Genomic DNA, 10310 nt, shown 5'->3' with positions numbered 1-10310 from the left:
CTGGCCCCCCACCGAAATACAGCCGCCCAGTCTCCTGTAGAGGAAGGCAGAACTCAGCGGGCCACGTCCTCGACCCAGAAGACGACGAGCTCAGAGGAGCCTTTCCAGCCTGAAGGGACTTGAGTGTCTCCACGTGCCGGAGGGAAATGCAAGTTCGTTCCGCCCTTGTCACTTTCAGGAATGGCACCAGGAAAAGATGACAGACATGTCAGAATCCTTAATTACGTGCATTAGTGAGGACATAGGCCACTGTGACCGGAGCCTTTGCGGCTGTGGCCATTAACGTGTTTCTCCTTGTCAAGCCCGCACAGGTAGGCCAGGCTGGCGCGGCGGCTCCTCTGTCCCTGGGCCCTGGTCTCCTCTGCTCTTTGTCGTCTCTTGCTCCGCGGTGGCCATTCCAGTTCTAGCGGCCCAAGCCGCATCTCAGCCTGTGCTTTCAGGCGCGATGCAGGCCAGGCCCAGTTCCCTCTGCGGCCTCTTACTCTCAGGAGGTCACGTGGCCACTCCTAACCGCACCGCGGGGGCGGGGGGTGCGCGCAGGAAATGGGTCTGGCTTCCGTTGCCATCGCTCCGTGGGTCAGGGAATACATACTGGGAATTGCACCGTGATTCTGCCACGACGTTCATCCCAAGGCCATCAGAGAGAAAGACTGCATAGCCTCAGATAGGGAAGGACTCATGGAGAACGCTCGGTTAACTCACTCTCGGAGAAAACTCTAACGGTGTCATCCTCCGCAGCTTCAGGGAGCGGGCTGCGTGGGGACCGGGAAATGAGTCTGATCAAATGCTGTTCACACCTTCCTTTCTTTGCCTTTGCACCGTTTCCCGTCAACATGTGACAGTGGGCCAATTTGGGCTCTCACGAGAGCCCAGTATAGTCCGTTCCTTCCAAGTTCACGGCCAGGTTCATAAATCACCTGTGTTTAGGAGAATCTGTTACTCTGTGGCCTACGACAATGGCCCCTGTAGGAATGCTGCATAAAAAGATGGTTTGCAGAATTCTGCTGGCCTCTGTTCTTTGAAATGGCCTTTGTGGAGAGGCGGCTTCAGTGCACACCTTGAACAGTCATTTAGGAAGAAGAAAAGTTCCTTGGAGAGCGGGGTCATGGCCAAAGCCTACTCAAGAGGGAACAATGTGGACTTTGACCCAGGTGTTAGTGGACAGGGTCCTGTGGCCCCACCTGTGCTTGTGGGAGAGATCAGGGATCAACCCTGCCCACGATAACCCTTGGAGATCTGGATTCACAGTCTGGTGTGTTTGGAAAGATCTCTCTAGGTGATTTGGAAACAGCCCATTAGCGGTGGAACTGTGTCTCCCACCAGCCCCCAAGTGTATAACTTGAAGTCCTAACCCCCAGTATCTCAGAATGTGATCTTACTAGGATATAGGGCCCTTGCAGATGCAATTAATTATGACAAGGCCACACTGGAGTAGGGCCGGCCCTAATCCAACATGACTGATGTCCTCGCGGAAGGGGGACATTTGGACACAGACACACACACGGGGGGAAGGGCATGTGAGAATGAAGGTGGAGATCGGGTAATGTGTTCGCAGGATGAGGAATACCAACCGCCCGGCAGCTGGAAGAGACCAGGAAGAGGTTCTCCCTCAGCCCGTAGAAGGCACCAATCCTCCCAACACCCTGATTTTGGGCTTCCATGCTTCGGAACTGGGGGACAATAGATTTCTGTGGTTTAAGCCTCCCCCAGTCCGCGGCATGTCTGCCGCACCCCAGGCGGGCTAACACGCGGCCTATAATGCTGATCGAGCTCACATGTAGCTTTTGTCACAAGGGCCCCCGGAAGACAGAGCAGAGGCTCTACACCTGCCCCAGGTCACAGGCTGTGTTCCTGTTGCTTCTGTCTCATCTCTGCTGGCCTTGGGCACACACACTTGCTTCCCCTCAAGGGCCACCGCTCCGCATGCACTCCAAGAAGCACCTGTTGATGCAGCCTGAGCTGCCCTGCTGGCCTTCAGTGACATCAGATGACTTCCAGGCCACTGCCTCATCCCATTATCTATGCGTATGAGATGCATTGTCTCTTCCTGGGCCTGCACACTGAATGAGTGTCTCTGAAGCATCTTTGTTTTCCGAATGTGAATGGTCCACTGTAGCAGCCCTGTCTGCCTGTCTGTCCCGGGGCAGGGGCGGGGGCGCAGACAAGCAGTGTGCCCAGAAGTAGTGAATACAGCCGCTGAGGACCTGGATAAGACCATCTCTTCCCCTTTCCTTTGAGGTCCAGGGAAATTGCTAGAGGCTACAGACGCCAGCCCAATGGATCCCAAACTCGGAAGAGTGGTGAGTAGACCCCCTGATGACCAGAGTCCTAGGTCCAGAGCACTAGACCTCATTTGCCTAAGGAGCGTGCGCACGGCCAGTGCAGCAGGCGGGTTGGATGGATGCCCACGGGGTCCTTGCGATGAGGCCCTGGAAATGTTCCTAGGTGCTCCCGGTCTCCCTGCGGGGAGGGGGTGTGTGGAAGGTTCTCCAGGGCTTCCGCAGCGCCTGGCATGCGGTTGTGCGGGAAGCGTGGAGCCCGCCGTGGGCGTGGATGAGGACCAGCAGCTGCTCCAGGCTGGGCGAGCTGGGACGCGTGGCGGGCGCTTTTCTCTGCTCTTTTCCTTCCACTGAAAGCAAGTTCCTACTGAGTGTTCCTAGCCGTTGACGGCAGAAGGCAAGGTGCCACCTGTAGGGGAAGACGGCGGATGTGGAGAGCCCTCCATGTGCCTTTCTTGCTAAGCCCCGAACTCTCCCCGCCGCCCTCACCGTTTGCGGGCCTAGTTTGGGGTGGGGGCCCAGGACTCTGCATTTTATGGGTGTCATTCAGTGACTTTTCGTGTATCCACGGATACGTGCGACCATCACCACAGTTGATTTTAGGATGTTTTCACAAGCTTGTTAAAGAAGTCCTGTACCCTGAACAATGACTTCCCCATTCCCTGGTCCCTGCCTCCAGCCCCAGGCAGCTTGGATCTCTTTTAGGGCTCCTTATAGGGCAGGCGGGCAGCTGTTTAACAGGAAGCACTTCTAAGGAAACAAAAATAAAAATGTATGATTCCAACAAACTCCAAATTCCGCTTTTGAGTGTAGAGGGCAATCAGGTGAGATTTTCCGGGATGCTAGCTTTGGAGCATCGTTAGCTGGTGGAGCGGTGGGTGTGATTCTGATGAATTCCTGCTTTGCAGTTGGGGTGACTCTGGTGACGGCCCTGGGTGTTCTGGTCAACTTCCTTTGTGGCCCCGCATAGCCGCAGGCGGGAAAAGGTGTCCGTGCACGCACCACTGCCGTGGATTCTCGAAGTCTGTATCAGGTTGTCTGTCTTCAGTTTGCAGGGCTTTGGGAGAAAGGGAAGTTTGAGTTCTTTGTGATTCCAAGTCAGAGGGTGGGTGAAAATTGGAAACATTAGTTTGGAGAGTTGTAGCTAGTTATTGGAGGGAACAAGAATTGGGGACCCAGCCTGGTTTATAGTGGGTAACTGTGGATAGGGCAAGGGCCTGATGGTGGGTCTTCCACTGTTCTTTGCGGAAACACGGTATTCTCTCCGCTATCACCTGCATTTCTAGCAGACGTCACAGTAGGATTAATTCGTTCGTAAAGTAAGTCTACTTGCATTACACTTGGCCTGCTTATTTATGGAAGTGCAGCAAGAACTGCGACTGGTCATAGGCTCTTTTTAAGTCTGCTTCACTAGAACTTTAAATAAAGAATCTCAGAATAGACTTTTAAAATCTCTCTAGACCAGAAAGTCAAGTCAAGGACTTGCCATCATTCTTCATCTCCAAGTACCTATAGATCTGGGCGAATCCCGCCCTTCTTGAGGCTTCCCAATATCTATTTTAAAATAATAATTCTTTTATTGGATATAGCATGCAGTGTTATTTTCAAGTATACAATGTAATGATTCAGCAGCCCTAGGTACTGCTCAGTGCTCCCTGTGATAAGCATAATTACCAGGGTTATTACCGTGGTATTGACTATTCCGTAGTTTATGCTGTACTTTTCATCTGTCAATTATTTATTTTGTAACTGGAAGTTTGTACCTCTTAATCCCTTTTATAAATTTCACCCATCCCCCACCTCCCCTCTGGCAACCACCAGTTGGTTCTCTGGTCTAAAGTCTGGTTTTTTTGTTTGTTTGTGCCTTTGTTTTGGTTTTCAGATTCCACGTATAAACGAAACCATACGGTATTCATATTTGAAGTCTCCTGGGTCTACCAGAAAGTGTCCATCCTTACTCACCTGTCAGGCTAGAAACCCTGTAAGTAAGGGACCAGGCTGGCTTGGGGGTGCTTTACTGGTTTGGGAAAGTCAATTTTAGTTCTTTCAACCTGGGCCTATCTGATTCTATGCGCAGTGTTCTCAAATACGGCCTTCCAGTCAAGGTCTTGGTAATCAGTGTTTTAAACTATATTCTCTTACGAGGAGGACAGATTCCTATTTAATGTACGCATTTGCCTATACGTAAAATATATAGGCACAGATACGTGAATTATAGTGTGGTGAAAATAAGAGCGCTCAGTAAGAGTTTACAATTCTGGAGGGATCAGGCAGGGAGAAAAGCATAAATGTTTCAATTTTGTTTACAGAGGTAATTTATCAGATTACTGTAAGTTAAAGATAGCTTAAGAAAAGAAGAAAAAAGGGTTTCCTTAAATCTTAAAGGAATCAGCATTATTTCAACCAAAAAGTGGAAAACGGCAGTCATGCTCGTCAGTTCCTCCAGTTTCCAGTAGTCAAGTTTTGCCTTGCTTGATTCTGGGTTAGAAGTTTTGTGATCGCATCAGCCCTTCCTTACCCTGGAAATCTGCGCCCAGCTGCGTGGCAGGGTCGCGGAGCTCCTCTGGTGAAGTCCCGGAGGAGTGTCCTTGCTGCTGCTGCTGACGGACACTCTGGGAGAAGAACCAGAGTGAGGCAGTGCCTGCCAGTGACAAAGACTGAAAAAGGGTCATGGCTAACCATGTTTGAAAGCTCGTTTCAAACTGACTGAAGCGAAAAGGAAATGAGGCACATGGCATTTCAAATTAAATGTTGGGATTGTGATGGATTCTATGTACAGTAAAAACATGGACAGATTTCTAGAACATTTATGCAATATTTGAAATACTTATATTAGTAACCATACAAATACAACCTGAAAGTTAAACATCACTTTTGTTTGACAGTGCTTCTCATGTAATTTAACTTATCATAGACCTAATTATAATTTAGTTAATTAGAGTTAATATCACTCCCAATCTTTGAGGTTGTCCAGGGACTCTCTGGAAAAATCCCCAAATTGGGTCTAAGTCAAAGTTTTCATTTAGAATTTGACTTTTGGAAGTTGTCAAAAATATCCAGAAGTTTAAAACCTGATTAAATATGATCATCGTTCATGTGAAATAATATTTGGTCTTCTATTCAACCAGAGTGACAGTTTAAACATCTCAATGGCAAATCAGAAAGTCACATAGTTTGGGGGGAAGGAGGAGCAGGAAAGAAGGAAAAACGCTTTAGTTCTTTCAATATTGAAAAGACTCAGCTTTCTTAAGTGATCAAAGACCTGATGAGGGCAACGTGCAGTACAGGAGGTTATTTTGATAAGACACATAATCTTTATTTTCTGGGCAGATTGCTCAACATGTGAAGAGCAATCTTTCATAATAATCCAAGAAAATCTTTTTCTTTGAATCAAGAAAGAATATTCAGTTGTAGTTTTACATAGTCACATTGTTGATAATAAAACTTAAAAAAAACTTATAATAAATTCATTTACTTTTCTCCGGTTTCACCACACAACATAGGGTTTTCTTTCTTTTTTCCCAACTTTTGATACTTGTTTTTTTTTATTTTTTATTTTCCTGTTTTTTAAATTTTGAAACAAAAAACTTTAGATAACCCTAAACTAGGACAGAATTTCTTTTCTTTTAGTAAGAATACATCTTCACACCTTATATTCCTTTTTTTTTAACCAAGAACATATCTTACTTTCCTTGTGTTCTTTGTGTATAGGGTTTCTTTCTTAACCCTAATTGCTCTCAGCAGTTTCACTCTCTATACGCAGATTAGGATTCTTAGCGTTTGTAGCTTTGATATGTAGCGAACACCAGCAAGAGCTGGGGGCTGGTTGTTGCACATGGATTCTGTAGCTCAGCAGCTTTGTGAATCCGTCATTTCACAATTCTTACCGGCATGTGCTTCCTCGTAGTGCAGCTGACTTTCAGTGCGGCAAAAGAATATATTTACCAACAGACTCATCTATCTTCTGTCTCTCTGTGATAAGAAGCCAAAAATAGATAAACTTATGTTTAAAACTTATGTTTATAAATCGTTTCAGTATTTTACCTAGAAATAGTCTGGATATTTAATGAGTGTCATTTAGCTTAGTATAATTTTAAGGTTTCAAGTTACCAAAAAGATTCTGGAAACTTTGTCAGCAGACATATTTTATAAATCTGAGCACTGTTGGGGTTGCATCTGGGAGCAGAGTGGAGGTAGGGGGTGCTGGTCCTGACACTGTCCGCTGTCGGGGCATCCCACAGAGCTCCCGCCTCAGGGACCATGCGGGGGGGTTGCTTATGAGATAGCGCCTGGACAAGCTGTTTTAAGTTTAGTCTCACTAATTTGGGACAGAAAGTGCAGCGGGAGGAAGTGAACCAGAAGGATAGCTCTGCCCCAACCCCTCCCAGCCCTGTGCATGGGATAGTAGGTCATTCCAGCACACCCAGGTGTAACGACTCTTGTCCCCAAAGCACCTCTCCCCGCTGCCCCCATAATTCCTCAAGTGTCCTGCATCTCAATTGCTCTTTCAAGTGATTACTTTCCTCCCCATTCAGAAGCTCCCTGGCTGGAACAGAGGTGCCTTTTCGGACTATGCATGGCACTGAAAAGGACCGCAGTCAATTTCAGCAGCCACTGGCACATAAAATTGGGGGCATTGATCCCTGTCTTCCGCTGAAGGAATGAGGTGCAGCGCATCCTGAGGGCGTGGGGAACTTGTGAAGGGAGAGAAGCGAGGGGGAGTGTGCACAGGTGGAGGGGGGAGAGTGCACGGGTGGGACCTCCCACAGAGTGTAGGATGAGGAGCACTGCCAGTGCCCTGGGCTCCCCAAGCCTGCTGTACTAAGAGATCTCAGCTTTCCAGTTTGCTTGGACACCTTGTTACCTAACTACACACCTTGTACTGCTCACAGCCCAGTGTCTCTGTAGGAGCACTGGTCTGGGACGACGACACCAAGCCCCAAGCCCTTACTGACGCACACCTTGGTTTAGATCCTGAACTCATGGTGCTGGGCCCACAGTCGTTGATAGATCCCATGTCCTTGTCTTGGAAGCGGAAGGTATCCAGGACATGGATGTTTATGCCTTTTAAGGCACCATAATTGGAGCACGCAGCTTTTCAGGGATTGCCTTCCTGCGAATCCTGTTCCCCCTGAATCTGGGGAAGCCTGTGGTGAGGTGTGTTCCACATGAGCCTGCGTGCAGACCCTGCGCACTGAGGTTGGGGGGCCCTTGCCATCGAGGAAGGGAAATCACTGCCGGGACTTCTGAGCAGCATTCCCATCCACCTCAGATACCCCGACTACATGTGCTTTAAGTTTTTAATTGAGAAGACAGAGACTCAGAAACATAATAAATATCCCTACTGAGCAGAACAAAACAGAACTTACAGTGGAGAGCAGGGGCTGAAGCTGCTGAGTGAGACTCCCGCGGGGTGATAGGGCCCAAAACGCCCAGGCTGGGAGGGCAGCTGGAGCCAGTGCCACTTCAGAGGCCCCTGCTGGGGACACGTCCCAGCCCCACTGCCTGCTATTTGGGAACGCGGAGCCACCAGCTTAAGACCAGATCCTGGACCAGGCATCCTGAAGCAGCCACTAGAGGCAACCATGACAGTCCTAGGCAGGAATGATTCCGGAGAAGGAGAATAAAAGAGCGGATATTCAAGTGGGCCTGCTAGTGAAAATCCTGAATACGGAAGACTCACAGCAAGAAAGTCCACATCGACTGAGAAGTGAGTTTATGTCCTCTGAAGCACAAACAGTAGAACACGTTTAAAATGGATGCAAACGCTGTGTGTTTGAATTCTTCAAGAGATCAGTGATCGTGTAGCGGAAGGTATTTATGACTCAAAAACAGACAGATACGAAACACAAGTTAGAAGTCCTGACAATGGAAATTACTCATTGGAAAAACTCGGGAGCTCAGGTAAATGTATAACTGGTCCCCAAGAGAGACCTGATCACCTGCAAAACACAGAGTCCAGGTGCAGAGCGGAGAGCAAAGAAGGAAATAAGGGAAGCCGCGAGGGCTGGAGGATACAGACAGACTGAACGTAGACCACAGTCATAGCTGGAGAAAGAGAGCCAAGGGAGTGGCGGAGAAACAGGACTGGGACAGAGGAGAATTTTACAGAATAAAAGAAGACCCAGTGTGCTAAGGGCTGATGAGGATAGAGCAAGACGCACCAGGATGTCAGACGCATCCCAGCAAAGCTGAGGAGTAAGAAAAAATCCGAGGTCCCTTAGGGGAGGAGGGTGCAGGTAGGTGGTCGGTGACGATGCTCTGTGGAGAGGGGCTGGTGGCAGGTGCCCTGCGTGCGGGAGACCCTGCAGACTCTGCAGCTTCCTGGGAGGGAACAGGATCAGCCCAAATTTACATTTGCATTTCCCTTCTCCATGTTACAGCTGAAACAGATTTATGAGCGACCAATCTTGCTTTTTCTACACAGAGTTGACATAGAAGTTGTGACGTCAGTGCAGATCAGGAGGACTGTGGGTGTAATTGTTCGCTGAGAGCTGGCAGGGGTCTGGCTCTGCAACAGGCACTTCGGGATACGGAGAAAAGGGAGGCAAAAGCCCCAGCCCTCAAGCAGGTCGGGTATTAAGTGACCACGCAACAGAGTGTGAGGTAGAGAAAATAAAGCGTGGGGCGGGCTGAGTCGAAATTCATGTCCACCTGGACCCTCAGGATGTGAACTTATTTGCAAGTAGGGTCTTTGCAGATATAATCAGTTAAAATGAGGTCATACTGGAGTGGGGTGGACCCTAACGCCACTGCCAAAGTCCCTCTGAGAAGAGAGAGGACACAGAGACACCCAGGCGGGGTCGGGTGAAGCCTGAGGCACAGATCAGAGCCGTGCACCTGCGAGTGGGCCCCTGGGATGGCCGGCCACCCCTGCACAGTTGAGAGGAGGCAAGGAAGGACTCCCCTGGAGCCTCCAGAGCGACTTCCAACTTCCGACCTGCAGAACCGTGAGAGGATCCGTTCCTGGGGTTCTAAGCCACTGGTCTGTGGGACGTTCCAGCAGTCCTAGGGAACTAATAGAGTGGGATGGAGAAATTCCTGCCCTTTCCTCAGCCTGCCCTTGTTCCCGAACTTTCACCTGTGGAACTATTTGTTCACAACCAAAAAGCTGCCTGTGGGACTACACTTCCAGGAGGCGGTCGGGCCTAGCCTTCCCTTTACACCTGGACTTGATGCCCAGTCCTGAAGGACAAGAAAAACCCATGCTCCAAAGTCAAACCGAGTTTTTTGTGAGTTTAGGGCTTTATGATGCTTAAGAGTGTGGAGGCAATTACAGGTTTCTAGATGAAAAAAGAAAGTCCCTCCCAAACTGCCTGACTCCCTGAGCACCTCCGTGCTCCCCTGTCCGCGTCTGTGTGGCTCCTGGGCCACCTGGGTCTCCTGGGCTTCCCTGTGCCCACTGCCCTCATCCCCCCTCTCCCTCCTCCTCCTGCTGGAGCTTCCAGATGCTTCTCTCTTCCGATGCTGCCAGAACCCCGATTTCGCCTGCTGTGCCCCGAGATCGGACAGTCCCTCCCACAGGTGGATTAGATCTTAACACTCAGACGAAAAGTCCATCAAATGAGATTGAAGGGAAGAAGGAGAGGACAGTGGCTCCTGTCTCAGCACAGCCGGGAGATCTTAAGACAGGTTGCTGGCCTGGCTGGGCACAGCACCACGGATGACTAGGGGCTCATGCCCTTCACCCCAGTGTTGAGGGCCGTGCCCGGGTCTGGGTTCTTGCCTCTGGGGAGACTCTCAGCTCCACTCAGGGACACTGCCGTTGGGGTGCAGCACCTTTCAGGGTGTGACTTCCGCAACGTGGCATGCCTGCAAGGCCTCTGGCTCTCTCTAGCCCTTTCTCTGGCCCTTTGCTGTGGTGCTATGAACTGGATGGTTCCCGGGGACAGCAGGCTTCAGAAGTGGTGCACGGCAGGACGGCCTCTCTGGCTGATGTCTGGAGAGGCCCAGATCCCTGGCCGGACTGGAGGGACTGTAAAGTTTGCAAGAGGCCTCCCTGAGGTGACATCGCAGCAGACAATGCCTGCT

This window comes from Enhydra lutris, unplaced genomic scaffold, assembly GCF_002288905.1.
Source record: "Enhydra lutris kenyoni isolate GAN:26980312 unplaced genomic scaffold, ASM228890v2 scaffoldscaffold36, whole genome shotgun sequence".
In the NCBI taxonomy this organism is placed as follows: domain Eukaryota; kingdom Metazoa; phylum Chordata; class Mammalia; order Carnivora; family Mustelidae; genus Enhydra; species Enhydra lutris.
This window is presented reverse-complemented; position numbering follows the sequence as displayed.